This window comes from Myotis yumanensis, unplaced genomic scaffold (assembly GCF_028538775.1).
Source record: "Myotis yumanensis isolate MYYU_CA2020_CCGP unplaced genomic scaffold, mMyoYum1.0.hap1 SCAF_20, whole genome shotgun sequence".
Classification (NCBI taxonomy): domain Eukaryota; kingdom Metazoa; phylum Chordata; class Mammalia; order Chiroptera; family Vespertilionidae; genus Myotis; species Myotis yumanensis.
The window spans coordinates 14,770,787-14,790,339 of NW_027223771.1; positions in this window are offsets into that span (position 1 = coordinate 14,770,787).

A 19,553-nucleotide genomic window follows, 5' to 3' on the forward strand; every position below is an offset into this window, starting at 1 on the left:
GTATGAGTCTGGGTCCCCAGAGACTCGCCCGGAACTGGAGTTCAGAGCAATCAGGAGCTTGAATCTCCCTCCCGATTGAAAGAGACAACTGCGTCCTCAGTTGCCAGCCCTATCCGCATGCGCCTCCATACCTCTCCACTTTACTTACACACCTCCTCTGAGTCTCAGTGTGCTTTTCTCTTTCCTTCTAGTTATAGAATTTCCACTCAGCCAGCCTTCCTGTGGTTCTAGATGATGTCCGTTTTGTCTTTTAGTTGTATTTTTGAAGTGGTTGTGCAAGGCAGCAATTTCCGGTGTTTACCTATGCCTCCACCTTGTTTTTTTCCTAAAATCAGTTATTCTTGCCCCAACTGGTTTGGCTCAGTGGTTAGAGTGTCTGAAGAATCCTGTTGACTGAAGAGTCCCAGGTTTGATTCCAGTCAAAGGCATGTACCTTGGTTGCAGGCACATCCTAGGTAGAGGGTGTGCAGGAGGCAGCTGATTGATGTTTCTAACTCTCTATCCCTCTCTCTTCCTCTCTATAAAAAAATCAATAAAATATATTTTTAAAAAATCAATTATTCTTGAATCAAATATTTGAAACTTGCCACTTCACAACTTTTTACTGTTTTATTAAGAACTAAGGGCCTAGTGCACAAATTTGTGCACCTTGAAAGGAACTGTGGGCCTCAAGGCTGCAGTGGGCACAGGGGTGGGTCTCGGCCCATCCTTCATGCCCCCGCCCAGTCTATCCTGCCGCAGCCCCTGGTCCCATCTGCCGGCAGCCCCACTCCCACACGCTAATGGCGTGGAGTGATTGGGGCCAGCACCAGCAGCTTGTGCAAGCAGTGGCTGCTGCCCTGATTGCCCCTCAGGAGCAGGGGGAAGTGGAGAAGCCCTCAGGGATGATCAGGCACTGGCTGCAGGTGCAAGAGTCAGGCGGGACCGGGGCGCGCAGGAGCAAAGAATTTTCAGTAACCACCAGAGACTCACCCCAATGACAGTGACAGGTGCCACGCCTTGGTCTGGTGCCCCCACTCACCTGCTCCACCATCCCTCTGCGACTGATGCCCACCATGTTCTGCACTTTGCGCGAGCCCCCTGGTGGTGAGCACACATCATAGCAACCGGTTGTTTGATTGTTCCACTGTTCGATCCCTTTGCATATTAGCCTTTTATTATATAAGGATGTCCTTGAGCATGTTTGCTGCTACTGTGTCATTATATTTGAAGTAAAGTATAATGATGTGCTCCTGAAAATTCTTATTATGTCCGTGGTTCAGTGCTATCATTTTGGCAATTTGAAACATGATGATGATGATGATGATGATTATGATAGATTTACACCAGGGAAATTGACAAATACAACAAACCTAGACTTCACTTAATGTATTACTGAATGCTTGGACTTAAAAAAGAGTGGGGGAGAATGAAAACAATGCAGAAGAAACTTATAAGCGTATGGTACAAATGGTCTCTAAATTGTACCTAGGATAAAAATGGAGACAATTTTCCTTTTAGTATTCAAAACCTATTGTTTAATAAAGCAAAGAAATCACTTGAGTCATCGAGGAATGAGTGAAATTCAAACACATGTCTTAGATGATGCACTTCCTCTTATGATTTAAAAATATATACAGCCTAACCGGTTTGGCTCAGTGGATAGAGCGTCTGCCTGGAGACTTAAGGGTCCCGGGTTCGATTTCGGTCAAGGGCATGTACCTTGGTTGCGGGCACATACCCAGTGGGGAGTGTGCAGGAGGCAGCTGATCGATGTTTCTGTCTCATCGATGTTTCTAGCTCTCTGTCCCTCTCTCTTCTTCTCTGTAAAAAATCAATAAAATATATATATTTTTTTAAATGAGTACACTCCTTATAGTGCCTATAATTATGAAAAATATGAACTAATCTATTGTAAAGGAAGGTAAACCAATGACTGCCTGGAGGGCGGGGGAAGGCAGGATGAGATGATAAAAGGACAACAGGTATATAGAGGGTGTGGTAAAGTAGGTTTATGGTTGTTGGTATGAAAATTAAGACAATAATTAAAAAATAAAAATACAAGAATGAACTCTTCCCTGGCCAGCGTGCCTCAGTTGGTTGGTCAACATTTCCTGCCCTGAAATGTCACTGGTTCCATTCCAGGTCAGGGCACATGCCTGCCTGGATGCCCTGTAGATGGTGGGCAGGAGGCAGCAGTTCAATGTTTCTTTCACGTATCTCCATTTCTCTCTCTCTCTCTCTTCCTCTAGTCCTAAAAAGTCAATGAAATATTTTTAAATATACAAAATACCTATCTTTTAAAAGAGAATAAACTATGTTTTACATACTCACATGTGTAAGTGTACTTTTGCCCTCCTGACTGTATATGGGTAAGAGAATGTGAGAGATATTTATTTCACGAGTGATGGTTTTACAGCTTTATACATACTGATGTTCAAGCTCACCAAATAGCACATATTAGAAAAATGCATTTTGTTACATGTCAATTATAAATACACTTAACCCATTGTACACTATAAGTGTCTGTAGACGCATGCAGTGGACCTTCCCACATGCCACATGCATCTATTAAAAAAAAAAAAATCTTCCCTAAGTGGCAGCCCTGACCAACTTTAAAATCATTTTTTGTGAGAATTTTCAGCTGAAAATATTGAAGAATACCTGAATTGTAAGTAATATATTTTTACAATATTCATTACAAATTGATTTTTTAATTAAATTCAAAGTATCATGGCATGTGGCCGTTAACTGGTTAAATAAGGCCTTAAAAAGTGCTTCCAAATAAAGACCTAGATATCCCTATCTCATTAGAAAATTAAAATGGCAACCCTGTATGGGCTCTACCATCTCTCTCCTAATTTCCTGGGAGGACCAGCCTTGCATCAGTGGCAGCAAATATTGGCAAGCAGTGAAGACTATTGCTATTGAAATTAACAGGAATGCTGACTGGTTACAAAAGACACATCCTGGGACTGATTATAGGATTATCCTTCCTCTAACTTTTGAGTTCTTGCCTATTGAGCTCACCTTGAGGTGAACACCCTAGAGAGGCCAGAAGAAGCCACAGTCCTTTCAATTATTTTCTCTGCCAATGATTTCAGCTACAGGAAACAGTTATGGAGGTCCTGAGTATGCCCAAACACAAAGATCACACAGGCCTCAGAATAATTTTGGATATGCATTCAGAAAAGGAACTTTTTATCTCATTTACTGCAGACTCTCCCACTCACCAATAATACAGTTTCTTTACTAATTGTTGTGCCAGAGTATTAAACAAGTGACACCATCCTATGAAATTTCGTACATCATAGCTTATGGATCACTTGCTGAGACTTATGTAACACGTACTGTGAACAGAGAATATAATTCATATTGTTCACGGAAGCAAAACAAAGACCTTTTCTTTAGGTGATCTTTCTCCTCTTCAGTAATCGAGGCACCAGGCTTCAAATTAGAACCATAAAGTCATGCAGTCTTTCATTTAAGGCCTTGGGCTGGAAGGTAAAATAAGCCAATATTGCACAAAGTGATTTTCTCCCAGCATAGTGTCCCTTCTGACGTGCAGAATGTCTGAGGTACCCACAGTATATATTGACCTCTACATGGAGACAGATGACAACTGTGATTTCAAATAATCCCAGGCAGTAAATAAAGGTACAAAAGAAAAAAACACCTATTCTAAAAGATCAAAATCAGACCCATGTACAGCAAGCAGTGTGCAGGTTGGTGAATTAGAACCTGAAACAATTCATCACCACGTAATGTGAGAACCACAATGTCCCTGAAAGAGGTGGAAAGAGGTGGCACTTCTTAGCTGTGGATGGATACTCTGGACAAAGCCTGGTCAGGTCCGTTCCCTCATCAGAGATAAAGGAATAAAGATGCTGCCAAGAGCTCGGAGTAAACATAATTTCCTCAAGCACAAGTGAGAGCACAGAATATATTTACCCTGCGCACACAGGGTTGTGACTCGTGCACATGGTTCAGGGGAGTGAGGTAGGAGAGATAAATTGCTTCACACATACATACTTGCAGCGACATCAATCGGATAGTAGGCCTGAACAGGTTAGCAAGTGCAATGCAGCCCCTTACAGCCTCACTTGTACATGAAACTTATGAGGAATCTATCACATGTATGTTGTAATAAAAGGGGATTATATTCATGTATATATGTATCAAAGACTCCCCTTTGGTGTAGATATTGTGAGTGAGAAAAAGAAATATTCCCTGCATATTTTCACATTGAAGGCTTTTCTCCAGTGTGAGCACTAGGTGTCTAAGGTGGCTAGCTTTACTACTAAAATATTCCCCGTATTCACAGCACTCATGAGGTCTTTCACCAGCCTGGACCCTGTGGTATTTAATGAGTTTAGTTAGAACTTTGGCTCAAGGAATTCCTACCATCACTACACTCATATAGATTTTATGCATTATGAACTTTTTTGTGGATAAAGAGGTGATTATTGCATCTACAAGATTTCCCACAGTCACTACACTCTTAAGGTTTTTCACACATGTGAATACTCTGGTGTTGAGTGAGGTTAAAGTTTCCACTAAAGGACTTTCCACAGTCAGTACATTTATATGGCTTTTCTCCAGTGTGAACTCGCTGATGTAGAATGAGAGCAGAGGTTTGTCTGAATGACTTTCTGCATTCACTACACTCATGGCTTTTCTCCAGTGTGAACTCTCTGATGTCTAATGAGAGCAGAGATTTGTCTAAAGGTCTTCCCACAATCATTATACTCATATGGCTTTTCTCCAGTGTGAACTCTGGTGTTTAAAGAGGTTAGAGCTATGATTGAAGGACTGCCCACAATCACTACATTGATATAGCTTTTCCCCAGTGTGAACTCTTTAGTGGTTAAGGAGGTGACTAGTGTACCTAAAACATTTTCCACATTCACTACACTTATAAGGTTTTTCTCCAGTGTGAACTTTCTGATGTTCAATGAGATTACAGTTTTTGCTGAATAACTTATAGCAATCAGTATACTCATATGGCTTTTCTCCAGTGTGAACTCTGTGATGTTGAATGAGATTAGAGTTTTGACTGAAGGACTTCCCACAATCACTACATGGATGCATTTCTCCAGGGTGAACTCTCCTGTGGTTAAAGAGGTTATTACTGTGCCTAAATGATTTCCTACATTCACTAAACTCAAGAGGTTTTTCTCCAATGTGAATTTTATGGTATTTAGTGAGGGAAGACCTTTGAGGAAAGGGCTTTCCACAATCAGCACACTCATAGGACTTTTCTCCAGTGTGAACTCCCCTATGCTGATTGAGGTTAATGATACATCTAAAAACTTTCCCACTTTTGTTACAATCATATTTCACTTCGCCAGAGCCGACATATTGATGTTAAACAAATTTATGTCTGTGGCTTACAGCATTTTCATGTTTGCTCCACTGGTGATGACATTTTCCACTGAGAAATTTCTGTGAAATCTCACTAACCCTGTGAGGCTCCTTAGTGTTGAGAGATGCCTGGGGCTGCAACAGCCCTGAGCTTGCTGGTCAGTCTTCCCCAGCCTCTCTAGAGGTTGAAAGCACCCCTGACAAGTAGAAGCTGCACCTGGTCACAAAGGAGGCCCCGTTCATAGCTTCTTTCCAGGGCTTCTCTCCACTGGTATCCCTCTGTTGCTGGTGATGGTTTGCATTGGAACAGAAGTCTCTAACACATGTGTCACTGAAGAAGGCTTTCTGCTCAAAGTCCGCTGCTTGTGACTCAGTCAGGTGCAGAATAACTTTTAAAACTGAGACACACTACTTACAGAGACGGGTCCTCTGGGTTGCTGTAGCTGTCTTAGAAGCTATGAATTTTGACTCTACTTGTAGAGATACACTCTCATCATAACAGGCCTCCTCCTCATCTGTTTTATGCCAACATCCTGAAAACAGGAAAAAGGTGAGGAAATGAATGTTGACTGTGGTGTCACGGGGATGTCCCATTACAAAAATGTGTTGCACATATTACTTTGGCCTCATGCAACTGGCTGAAAATATAAGATTTGCAGGAAGGATTTATAAGATGCTGCTATGAAGTTCTGGGCTACTGAAGATCAAAAACAAAGAAGGCCTCAAATGAAATATGACACAAGCATGGAAAGCACCACTTAGAACAGAAGAGGGATCACCTGCTCATTCTGCTAAAAGCATTCAGCTCGGTTTGTCTGTGGTGACATGGGCCAACTGTGCAGAATGTTGGTTACATCTTATTCCAAGTAAAATTCAGTAAATTATTATCTTGTGTTTGAGGTCTACTTAACCCTACCAGACCGCTGTACCAATTTTTCGGTAATTTCCACACAAAGGTGGAATATTGGCACTAGATGAAAGGTAGACCTATTTTCTACAATGTCTCCAAGTTCCATCTTATTCTAACCACTTGTTTGCATGTAACTAACATTTTTCTATATCATGTTGGTTTTTTCTCTTTAATGCTCAGGAGCCCAGGTATAGGGGACAGTTAGGTTCAGGGCCTCAGGTCTGGTAGGATTAAGTATGTATATACACCTCACATGTGCAGGTCAGTGTTGGAGAATACTGCAGACAAAGCCTTGCAGGGGAACAGGTGATGCAAAAAGGCCACAAAGGTGAAGGTAGCCAAAGCCAGGAACTCACAGATGAAATGACAAGTCAGTAATGTATAAGGTATGGGAAAGAAAAGGTAGGAATGAGCTGTTGTTAGTGTCACTTGCACCTAAATACTGTTGGAAATGAGCAGGTTCCTGGTATGATATGAACACACCCTTTATGTCATACTTTTCCCAGTTGCCACTCAACATGGCCAGGCTTCCTCTGAGATCATCCTGCATGTTCACCCTGTGAAAAAAAACAGGTTTCTTCCTGCACTTTATACTCTACGAGTACATAAAACCTGAATATTTCTAGTATCAATGAAAGGCAACAGACGTGAGAGGCCAGCACTGGCCCAGGGCAGCTCAGCATGAAAAAGTATTCAGGGAAGAGAATATTACAAACAGGGGAAGGAGAGTCTCACACGAACTTCCCATGGTTCATGTAAATAAAGAGCATAATCAGGCACAGGCGGTCACCAGACCCGTTAGCTGGAGGAAGGGTGCAGAAGTGGAAGTCAGGGATCTGGACATAGTCACTCTCCCAGGAAGAGGCAGTTAAGGTGGTTGCCACTAAACTGTCTGCAAGACTCAGGACTTCCACACACTCCCTGCACTCTCTGAGGCAATGGATGTTAGGAGTGTTTGGTGAGTCCATTGCTCAGGGCTCTCCACACAGCTCAGCACTTGCATCTATAGCACATTTTACAAGAATGTGGGGAAAATTGGCAGAGCCCATGCTTTGGCTGTGGGAGAGAGAAAGTTACATCTGGAGAAAAAAGGTAGAGAGGCCATCACCTCAGGACACTAAGAGAATGTGAAAGTCTTACCTACAGATGATACAAGTGCAAAAACTTCTAGCATCACGTTGCAATATAGATGCCTCTGACCTTCAAGGAGCCCCCACTCCTCCTGAGAGAAGGCATTGGTCACGTGCTCAAAGTTCATATCCTGTCATAATAGGGACAGTTCAGGCCATGACAGCATCTCTCTTATAATTATAAGTTTGTCATATTCCCCCCCTCCACATCCATCCTCTCCCTCTACTACCTTTATCAGAGGACATACCAGGCCTTATTCCCATCAAGTAACTCTCCCCTTATATTCCAACTGATACTGTGTCTTCCAACAACAATAAAGGCTGATGAGCAGATAGAAAATATCTGAGCTCTGTGCCTCACATGTAGGCCACATGTAGGCCACACATCAATAGAATTGATGTCCCCAATGTAAGGTAGGGAGATATTTTGTCCATAAAGAATGTGAGTGATTTGACACTGGTCTTACCAGGCATTCCCCTTGTAGTGACCCAGATTGTCCCTCAAGACCCCGAAAGGCATGGCATCACACTTCACCCTTTGGAACTCAATCCCAGGATGCTAAGTCCATCACTTTGCACTACCTGTCACATAGTTCTTTGGAATACAATCCTCTCACACAGCCTCTTTCCCAGAATCACAACTTCAAAGATAACACAAATATGCTGTAATGAGGTTGGGTATTTTCCTAATCACCTTTTCCAAAATTCTAACTCACCACTTCATTATGTATTTCTCTTCTTCCCACTGCCTTCCCTATACCAGTAGGGATTTTCAAGCCCAGGAGACACTGATGTATGCTATCATGTTCACTGATATCACTGTATCACTAATGATCACTGTATCAGCCCTCAACAACTGACAGGTGTGCACATATATAACACCTAAGCTCTGGACATTGCATGTAGCACAAAAACATCCCTCTTTTGCCGAAACCAGTTTGGCTCAGTGGATAGAGCATCGGCCTGCGGACTGAAAGGTCCCAGGTTCAATTCCGGTCAAGGGCATGTACCTTGGTTGCGGGCACATTCCCAGCAGGAGTCAGCTGATTGATGTTTCTCATCGATGTTTCTAACTCTCTATCTCTCTACCTGCCTCTCTGTAAAAAAATCAATAAAATATATTTTTTAAAAAAACAACATCCCTCTTTTTAGACAATTTCACTAAAATTCCACATATTAACATCCAGTCACCACCAAAAATGGATTCACCTTTCATTCACTCTTAAGTCAATGTCGGGGCCCTGTGGCCATGAATTAACATACCCTCTCCAACTGCACGTCAGTCCTTCTACCACACCTCTCTCGCACCTGCACTCCCACAGCCCTATCCCCCATAGTCATCTTGACCTCCTACTCATTACTCAGCATGTGTGGCCCATAGAATAAATGCCTGGCAAACTAAAACTGGATGAAATAATACCCCATCTGTGATTGTCCACACTCCTAGAGGCAGCCTTGAATCCTGCTATAATGGCCTCCCTCCTTGATTGGTTTTTACTTCAACCTCACCTAATGAAACCATATCAGATCGCAGATATTGAGAGCCCACCTTCATTGGTCCTGCACTTGATGTCCCTTCATTAGTCATAGCCTTCATCACTCAAGTCCCATTGCGTATGTCCCTCTAACCCTCAACCTTCCTAATACCACAACCCTTTAATACAGTTCCTCATGTGTGGTGACTCCCAACCATAAAATTATTTTAGATGCTACTTCATAACTGTAATTTTGCTACTGTTATGAATCATAATGTAAATATCTGATATGCAGGATGTATTTTCATGGTTACAAATTGAACATAATTACTGAGTGGCCTGCATTACCTCAGTCCAGAATCTTCAGTGCACTTCTAGCCTATTTTTCAAAGGACTTCTCCTTCCTGTCCCATATTCCCTTCTAATTTGTTCTTCCTCTGAGCAGTTGGGAAAAATTTAGAACCCTACTTCAGACAATGTCACTCTCTTATTCTCCACCACCAATGGCCCTAGGTAAAACTCCTCACACAAGACTTGGCCTCATCTTGTCTGTTGCCTTTGGATTCAAAACAGACCTTGGTTTCCCAAATCTTCCCAGCTCAGCCACACCCACCAAAACTTTACAGGGTGGCTTTGTAGTCTGACACCCTCTGTCACCCATCACACCGTGTATCACCCACAAGTGACTCACTGTTCTGTATGCTGTGACCTGGGCTTCAGGACCCGAAAGGCACCAGCACCCAAGGATGGAGGGTAAATGGAGTGAGGCTGAGTAGATGTCTGCAAGCAAAACGGAGTCTGGGAGGCATAAAGGCCTCAATACTGACTATTGCTGCTCAAGAAGCTTCAGACAAACCACTGCACTGCTAGGCCAGTGCTTCGGATGCCTGGTCCTCATTGTGACCCAGCATTGGAGCCTCTGACTATGTTAACAAACAAAGAGGTAAAAATGAGCACCTGGAGAAAGTTGCAGGAAGTAACACCCAAACCAATCAGCACTGATAATGCACCTGTCCTGGGCTTTCATTGGCTAAATGCAGCCATCATTAGGTGCATTGCCCTTTGGGTAACTTACTTTTTCAGGCACAGCAGGTGGCTTAGGATCCCAATCACTTACTGATCATTGCAAATATTGGCATTGCAGCCCCCCAGTGGTGCTGGGAAATGATAACTGTAGGATTTGGCAGCTGGTGGCAGGTTTCTGGGAAGTCTTGTCTGCAATTTATCTCCTGTTTTGATCTATTATTTCAGATTCTGTGATTCCAGAATGCTCCATGAGGTGAAAAGAATCATTTCAATTATTCCTGAAGACCACTAACCTAAATGGGCCCCATTCTTCTCCATCCCCTGCTCCTAAGGGGCAATCAGGGCAGCAGCTGCCGCTCGTACCCACTGCGGGCGCTGGCCCGAATCACTCCTCACTGTCAGCGGGTGCAAGTGGGCCAGTGCCATCAGTGAGTGGGAGTGGCTGCGGCAGGAGCCTGGCTGATGGCAGATAGGTGGCTGAGGGCTGTGGCAGGAGGGGCTGGGTGGAGGCGCGGAGGATGGACTGAGACCCACCCTTGTGCCCACTGCAGCCTTGCTGCCCACAGTTCCTTTCAAGGTACATGAATTCATGCACTGGGCCCCTAGTCTAAGAATTTAAAAAAATGTAGACTATTCATGAATTGAAAATAGTCCTTGCCCTGGCCACTTTGGCTCAGTGGATTACAGCATTGATCCATGGACTGAAAGGTCCTGGTTTGATTCTGGTCAGGGCATGTAATTGGGGTGCAAGCTCAATCCTTGGTCCTGGTCAGGGTGAGTGCAAGAAGCAACCAATTGATTTGTCTCTCTCACATCGATGTTTTTCTCTGTGTCTATTTCTCCCTCCCTTTTGCTCTCTCTAAAAATCAATGGGAAAATATCCTTGGGTGAGGATTAACACACACAAAAACAGTCCTTTGCATACATTTAGTGGGAAGAAAGTTCCAGATATTTATCTACATTCACCTTTTGTCTTTAGTGCAAAAATGGCATGAGATCTTTGAGACTAAATAGATCAAATGGATTCTTGTTGAACACACACACAAAAATAAGAAAAACAAAAGTTTCTTTAACATATAAAAGAGGAGAGAAGATTGTTGGAATTGCAGAGTCTTTTGAAAATTGATTCTGGCACTGGCCAGTGTGGGTTAGTCATTAGAGCATAGCCCGTATACTGAAGGGTCTTCGGTTCGATTCCCAGTCAAGGTACATACCTGGGTTGCAGGTTTGATCCCTCCAGTCCCTGTTGGGTTGTGTGCATGTATCTCTCTTGCATCAATATTTCTCTCTTTCTCTCCCCCTCATCTCGCTCTTCTCTCTCCCCCTCTCTCTCTGACTCTGTCTCTCCCCCTTTTTCCCTCCCTCCCTTCCATCCTTTTCTAAAAATCAATGGAAAAAAAATATTCTCCAGTGTGGAGTAACAGCAACAACACAAATAATTCTGAAACTAGATTGTGGTGGTGGTTATATAACATGTGTGGACTAAATGCCTCTGAATTCTATACTTTAAGATAGTGAAAATGGTAAATGTTTTATGCATTACCACAATTCAATTAGCTTCCACCGCTTCTTGGCTTTTCGGCTAAAATCAAGTGCAAAAATGAGCTCCCCTCCAATCCCATAATTTATCTAAATATGCCTGCAAAAACTACTTTGAAGGAACTGGCACTCTAGGATTTAAAGGGGGGTGAAGGGGGGCGGGGAGAAAGAATAAGTCCGGGTTGAATTTGCAGGATTGCCCATGGTTTTCTTTGTTCACAACCTGTAATATCTTTGCTAACTTCTGGGCAAGTTGGAGTTGGGCCGGTATCACCAAACAAGGAGTGACGGGCACTCTGGCCTGGGCAGACTTGCACGCCGGGTACCTTTTGCACATTTGATTGGTCTGAATTCACAGCCGAGCCAGTTGCAAAGGGACGTAGGCAGGATGAAGAGCAGCTGGGCTCACAGTGTCCTGCAGAGTCAACTAATCAGGCATCCAGCTGACACAAGAGGCCCTTGATGCTTTGATGCTGGAGCCCTGCTGGCTGCCCTGAGCACAAGCCCCATTCATTTGTTCCATTTGGACTTAGTGCTTTGGGGCCTCTCGGATTTGTGTTGGTGCAAATGACAGCAGATAGGGGTAGCTGCATATTGGTTGCCTCCTGTACAAGCCCCAACTGGACCGGGGATCGAGCCTGCAACCAACCAAGATACGTGCCCTTGACCAGAATCAAACCTGAGACCCTTCGGTCCGTGGGCCCATGCTTATCCACTCAAATCGGCGAGGGCATAAACTTACATTTAAAATATCCATTGAAAGTACATGCCTAGGGCTGGGCTGTGGCAATATTTCGAAGCACTTTGAGCCTCATGAAGACTGAACAAGCAGTCCCAGAATTGGTTGTTTTCCTCCAAGCAAGCTACTGAGGTCACTGGGAGCCAAGTAGAAAATTCTGAGGGAAATGGTGCCATCTGGTGGTACTTTTGCAATTTTTCGGGCCATTTTAAAAAAAACCGTTTTTTAGAGCAGGTTTAGGTTCACAGCAAAGTCCAACAGAATGTACAGCAGGTCCTCAACATAATTTCATCCAATGTCATTTTGTTATAACGTTGATGAGATGGCGTAGAAACTTAATGCTTCCTTGTATTCATTAGCCTATGGGAAAATTGATTTTGTTATACACCCAACAACATGGGTAGATCTCAAAGTTATTATGTTAAGGGAAAGAAGCCAAACAAAAGGAGTATACTGTGTGATTTCCTTTACAGAAATTTCTAAAAACTGTAAACTAACCCTGGTGACAGAAAGTGAGATGGCAAGCCCCCTCCCTGCTTGCACCACCATAACCACGCCTCAGCTTCTGTAATCTCCCTTCTTCTGCTTCTGCTTCTGCTTCTGCTTCTGCTTCTGCTTCTGCTTCTGCTTCTGCTTCTGCTCCAGCAGGGCCCGCTGCCGGTCAAGCTGCTGCTGTCTCAGGTTGCTGCCCTCATGATCTAAGACACTGCAGGGAATCTAGTCGGAATGAGGCTTGGAAGTCATGTCTGTCGGGGGGGCGGGACAGCGGCGCAGGAGTGCTGCTCAGCTTTCGGCCACCCCAACCACATCCTCCTGGGTGGGGCACTGGGCCCCGCTGAGGCCCGCGCAGCGCACCAGGGCCCCGGCCGCAGGCTCCAAGTGGTTCCGGTTCGATGCTTCGGGAGAAACAGCCGAGAGCACCGGGCACCAGTGGGAGGGCGGGCGGCGCTGGCGCGTAGAAGTGGGAGAGACGGGTCGCCCGCCCCTCGACTTTAGAGGGGCTCCACCGGCGCAGAGGGTCCAAGCTCTGCTTGGTTGCGCCGCCGGCCCTTCCTCCCCAAACTGCAACAGCTACCTGGAAGCTTAGCATGTAACTTAGAAAGAATGTCTAGAATGTGTATGTATGCCATATACGGGAGACAAAGAACCTAGGGATATACTAGAATGTAAGAAAAAACACTGCCGTGTTTGGTGTTCAACCTCTGGAGGGGACTCCACTGAGACAGCACTGGTGCGAATATGTAGTCCTTTTCTGAACCCTCCAGTGCGTCTGGAGGGTTCCAGGCAGGCTTCCCGCCAGCCTGATTTCTGCCATAACAAAGGCACCATAGTGTTGTTTGTGGGTTGGGAGTGGAGCCCAGGAAAGACAAATAGCAAAGAAGCCAGAGGAAATGTGTGGGGCGCCTACGCAGGGTCATAGCATTTGGCAATGCAAAGGTCATGGCAGAAATCGGATGGCAGATGATGAGCGATACCAAAGGTGTACCTGACATTTGCCCTGGCCTTGATGAACTAGCACCTGCCAATCAGATTTGAATTTTTGTTAGAGCTCTTCTATGTAGCCTGGCTCAGCAGCCTCTGCACTTGGCCACGAAGGCCAAAGAAGTCTGATTCTCAATGGCCGCTTTTATGAATCGAGGAAGCCAGAATTCGGGCGGGTGGAGACAGGAGCCATTCCAGGAAGGGAGATGTTAGCCTTACCAAGTATTTGGACCATTTGCGTTTCAACCGACACATGGCGACAAGCTAAGAGCCCTGAAAGGACCTTGAGCTTACTCAGGCCCCTCACTACCCTCCAGGCCCAGGCCAGTGCGGGGTATCGCACCCAGTGGCCCCTATGCCCTGCGTGTGCCCCGCCTCGGCCCCGCCCCTGCGGTCTACACAACCGCAGTCCCGCCTCTCCCCGTCGCCCCGCCTCCCCAGTTCCCTCAGCCCGGACCCTCCCTGTCGCTCTTCCCCCTCCCCTCTCCGCCCCCAGGGTGTCCAGTCCCCGCTGCCCCTGCCACCCCCGCGGCGTCCTTGCTGAGGGAGGCGGGTGCCATGGCGCCCGCAGTGGCAGGAGCAGGACATCCGCTAGCTGTGGGCCGAGGTCCAGCGCCTGAGAGACGCGCAGCTGCACTTGCCCGGGGGCCCGGCCGAGGGGCCCTGCCGCACGCGGGAGGTGGCGCAGCTGCGGGCGACCTGCGGCACCGCCTGTCCCGCCTGCGCTGTGCCTCGCTGAGGAGCGGAGCCACCAGGCGGCGCAGGAGGAGGCCGGGGTGCGCAGGTAGCTGTGGGTGCGCAGGTAGCGGGGTGGCGGGACTCCCCGCGGGGGACTCGGTAGGGCGCCCCGAGGTGCACACTGAGCGCTTTTCTCCCCTGGAAGGACAGGTGCGGGTGCGGGTGCCGGCGGCGCCCTGAGGGGTGTGCGGGGGCGCAGTCCTTCCTGGCCCCTGCAGTGCGTGCCCTGCCCTCCCGGTACCCCGGGACCGGTGCCTTCCCCGCAGCCGCCAGGCTGACCTCGGGGTGCACTTTCTCAGCTCTCCCATTCCATTGCTGCTGCCCATTTTTCTGTGGGAGCAGGAATAGCCATTTCTTTTGTTTGGAAAAATGCTGGCGTGTTGGAAGCTCTGTTCTTCGCTTGGCAGGTTGGGGCTTTGTTGTCTTGAGGTCTGTATATTGAACATTATTTAACACAGGATTTCACTGTTTTGCTGCATTGAAGGACAAATTATTTTTCTTGTAACATAATAAATTTCCTAAGTTCTGAAGGCTTTCTCAGACCTGGGGGTCTTCTTCAGTTCCTTTTTAAAAAAATATATTTTTATTGATTTCAGAGAGGAAGGGAGAGGGAGAGAGAGGAAGAAACATCAATGATGAGACAGAATCAGCGGCCTCCTGCACGCCCCACACTGGGCATGTGCCCCGACCAGGAATCTAACGTGACCTCCTGGTTCATAGATTGATGCTCAGCTACTGAGCCTGGCTGTCCGGGCTCTTCAGCTCTTGAAAATCATGGTGCCCCAAGCAACATCTTCACGAAATAATGCGTCTAAAGTCTCTGGTGGGAGCTGCACAACCATTTTCCAGTGACATTTGTCTGAAGTGTAGGGGGGAAAACTTTAAAATACATTAAGTGTATGTATATTTAAAATACAAAAAGTACATTAAAGTATATTACCTGATCTTAGCAAAAATATAGGAGAATGCCCAGACAGGAAGGACCAAACCTCAGAAATCAGTTTGCCCATTGAGGGTTTCCGGGGGTGCTCGGGAGAGTCCAGCTAAGAGCCTTGAAAGTGGGGGAGGCACTTGCTGGCATGTCCCCCTCCTCCCTCAGGTCTCAGATGTGTTAGTCTTGCTTGTCATTGGTGTGAGCTGTTTACAATTTACCTTTCTTTCCAGCTTCCTTCTAGTCAAAACCAAGAAAAGGACATTCAAAATGAGGAGGAAGGGGCGCCTGACCTGTAACTGAAATATGCTCATGTAATCGCGTCTCGGCCTTTTAGCTAAGATCAAGTGAAATATGCTCATCTAGTGAATTACCCAGGGTTTAGGGTGTGCGGGAGGCAAGTGAATCAGTGACTCGATTCTCATTGATGTTTTTCTCTCTCTCCCTCTCCCTTCCTTTCTGAAATCAATAAAAACATTTTAAAAGAAAAAAGTGGGCCATGAATGCTAACCTTGGTACATTCTAATGATTTTCAGATTAAAAATCAAGCAGACTTCATAAAGGAAAGATTGATGCTTTTTGAAATATTGAAGAAAGAGCATCAACTGTTATGTGCCACTGATGGAAGCAAGGAGAGTACAAGCAATATGATCACAGTAAGAGTGGCTGATGGGAAAACCGTGGAAGGGAAGCATGGAAAATAACACTGTAACAAGTGGCTGCTGACATTAGGTAAACCATAGTTTGGAGGTGTGTGTGTGTGGTGTGTGTGTGTGTGTGTGTGTGTGTGTTTAAAACGTATGTCTTAATTACAGTTATATCAAACTTTAACAAATGTTTAACACTTGCCACTTTCTAATAATTCAGCTGTTTTATTATGAATGCTCTTGAGCACACCTATTGCGATCAGTATTCTGAAAATAAAATATAATGATGTACTACTGAAATATCTTATCTTGTCCATGTTCAGTGTCATCATTTTGGCAGTTTGAACCTGTTGATGATGAGAATATTTACACCTGGGAAATTGACAAATACTACACACCTAGACTTCACATATTATATGTATTATTGAATGCTTAGACTATAAGAACACTGGTGGAGAATGTTAACAATGCATATTAAATGTACAAGTGGGCTATAAATTGACCATAGGATAAAAATGGAAAAAACCAATTTATTTTCTAGAATTCACAACTAATAGTTCCATATGGCAAAGAAGTCACTGGAGTCATTGAGGAATGAGTGAAACTCAACCATATGTCTTATATGCTGTACTATCCCGCTATTAATTAGAATAATAAATTAACTTTAAAAGTAAACAACAGATCCTGAGCAAACATTTTAACAAAGGAGATGAAGACAGTATAAATAAATGCATGAAGAAATTCTCACCTTCAAAAATTCTTGGGGAAATGTTATTAGAATGAAATCAAGTTAACATACTCATTTCCAGGCCCACTATTTAAAAAATTAACCATCACATATGCTGGCAGGGTTATGGGAAAACTGGAATTTTCACTACTGTGGGTGGGTGGGAAAGCAAAGGGAATGACCATTTCAGATCACAGATCTGCATATCTTAAAATGTAACACATTCACTGACACTGCTACAGTTAGATAAGTAAAACATACACCTGTACAAAGAACTGAGCACAATAATTTAAGCAGTTTTATTTATAAAACACCAAACATGGAAATAAGGGAAAACATAGATCAATGGATAAAGTGGTTATCCATAGAATACAATCTTCCTTAACCATAAAAAATTAACTATTTATATAAACATTAGTGTTGAATCTCCAAATACCTGTGTAGCATGATGGAATCCAGTGTTTAGTAAAGATTATATACCTTATACTGCCTGAAAATAATTATTACAATAATTACATTTATTCCTCTATTGTAAAGGAAGTTAAATCAATGCCAGCATGGAGGGCGAGGAGGAAGAATTATTTAAAAAGGGCAGAGGTAAATATAGGGTGTGGCAAAAGTAGGTTTAGAATTGTTGGTACTGAAAATAATACAATAATTAATACATAATAATACAAGTATAAACTGCCACACCCATTGTCGTTCAGTTGGTTGAGCATCATCCCGTTCACTGAAAGGTCTGTGGTTCAATTTCAGGTCAGGGCACATGTCTTCCTGAATCTCCAGCAGCGGGCTTACAGGAGGCAGAAGATGTATGTTTCTCTCTGTCTCCCTTCCTCTCTGAAAATTGATAAAAATACCTTTTAAATTATGTAAAATAATTATTTAAAGAAAGAGAATAAACCCTGTGTTTTGCATACTCACAACTGTAAGCCTACTTTTGCCCCATCATGGAAATGGAGAATAGATAAGCTTATTTCACCTGTAACAGCTTGACAGCTTTATCCGTATGTTCAACCTCAACAAATAGTAAACATTAGAAAAGTGCATTTCATTGTATGACTTAAAATGTGGATCCAAATAAATACCTAGCTAACCTTCTGTTGTTGAATGAGGGTAGACCTTTGACTGCAGGTCATCTCACAATCACTACAATCATATGATTTCTCCCAAGTGTAAACTCGCTGGTGTTTATTGAAGTCAGACTTTAGACTGAAGGACTTCCCTACACTTATAACTATTCATTACACTGATAACTCTTTTCTCCAATATGAACTCTGTGGTGTTGAATGAGGGTAGAACTTTGACTGAAGGCCATCCCACAATCACTACAATCATATGGCTTCTCTCCAGTGTGAACTGTGTGGTGTTTAGTGAGGATAGACTTTGAACAGAAGAACTTCCCACAATTGATACACCTATAGAGCTTTTCTCCAATGTGAACTCTGCAGTGTCAATTGAGGCTAGACTTATATTTGAAGGACTTCCCACAATCACTACACTCATGGCTTTTCTCCAGTGTGCACTCTGAGGTGACTAGTGAGGTGAGACCTTTAACGAAAGCATATCCCACATTCTCTACACCCATATAGCTTTTTTTCAGTGTTAACTCTGTGGTGTCTAGTGACATCATACCTTTGACTGAAGACTATCCCATAATCACTACAATCATATAACTTCTCTCCAGTGTGAAGTCTGTGGTATTTAGTAAGGATAGACTTTCAACAGAAGAACTTCCCACAATTGGTACACTCATAGGGTTTTTCTCTAATGTGAACTCTGCAGTGTCGATGGTGGTTAGACTTATATTTGAAGGACTTTCCACAATCACTACACGCATATGGCTTTTCTCCAGTGTGAACTCTCTTGTGGTGTGTAGAGAGGTGAGACCTTTGACGAAAGGACTTCCCACATTCACTACACTCATATGGCTTTTCTCCAGTGTGAACTCTGTGGTGTGTAGTGAGGTCAGTCCTTCGACTGAAATGCTTACCACATTCGCTACAACCATATGGCTTTTCTCCAGTGTGAACTCTGTGGTATCTAGTGCCATCAGACCTGTGACTGAAGGACTTCCCACAATCACTACACTCATACCGCTTTTCTCTAATGTGAACTCTGTTGTGTTTAATTAGAGCAGTGCTTTCACTGAAGGCCTTCACAGAATCAGTACACTCACAGGGCTTTTCTCCAGTATGAACTCTCCCATGTTGAAGGTTAAAGATTTGTCTACACACTTTCCCACATTTATTATCCTCATAAATCATATCTCCATAGCAGAGACCTTTCTGATAAGCAATTTTCTGTTTCTGGTTGGCAGCTTTTTCACATTCAACCCACTTGTGATGTCTTTTTCCACTGAGACATTCCTGTGAAATCTCATTGTTACTGTGTGGCTCCTCAGTGTTAAGAGTGGCCTTGTGCTGGAGAAGCTCTGAGATGGCTGGGGAGTCTTCCCCAAACTCCATACTAGCTGTAGGCACCCAAGATAAGTAGAAGCAGCAACTGGTCACAAGGGAGGCACTCTCCTTATCTTCTTTCCAGGGCTTCTCTCCACTGCCATCCTTCTGTTGCTGGTGAGGGTTTGCACTGAAACAAAAGTCTCTCACACATGCATCACTTAAGGACACATTCTTCTCAAAGGAAACCACTTGTAACTCACTCAGGTGCAAAATATCTTTTAACACTGAGAAGCACGGCTTACCCAGATGGGTCCTCTGGGTGGCTGCAGCTGTCTTGGAAGCCCTGACCTGTGAATCTCCTTTTACAGATACACTCTGCTCACAATAGGCCTCCACATCATCCATTTTATGCCCACAATCTGAAAATAGAGAGATGATGAGGAAATAAATGTTGACTATGGTGA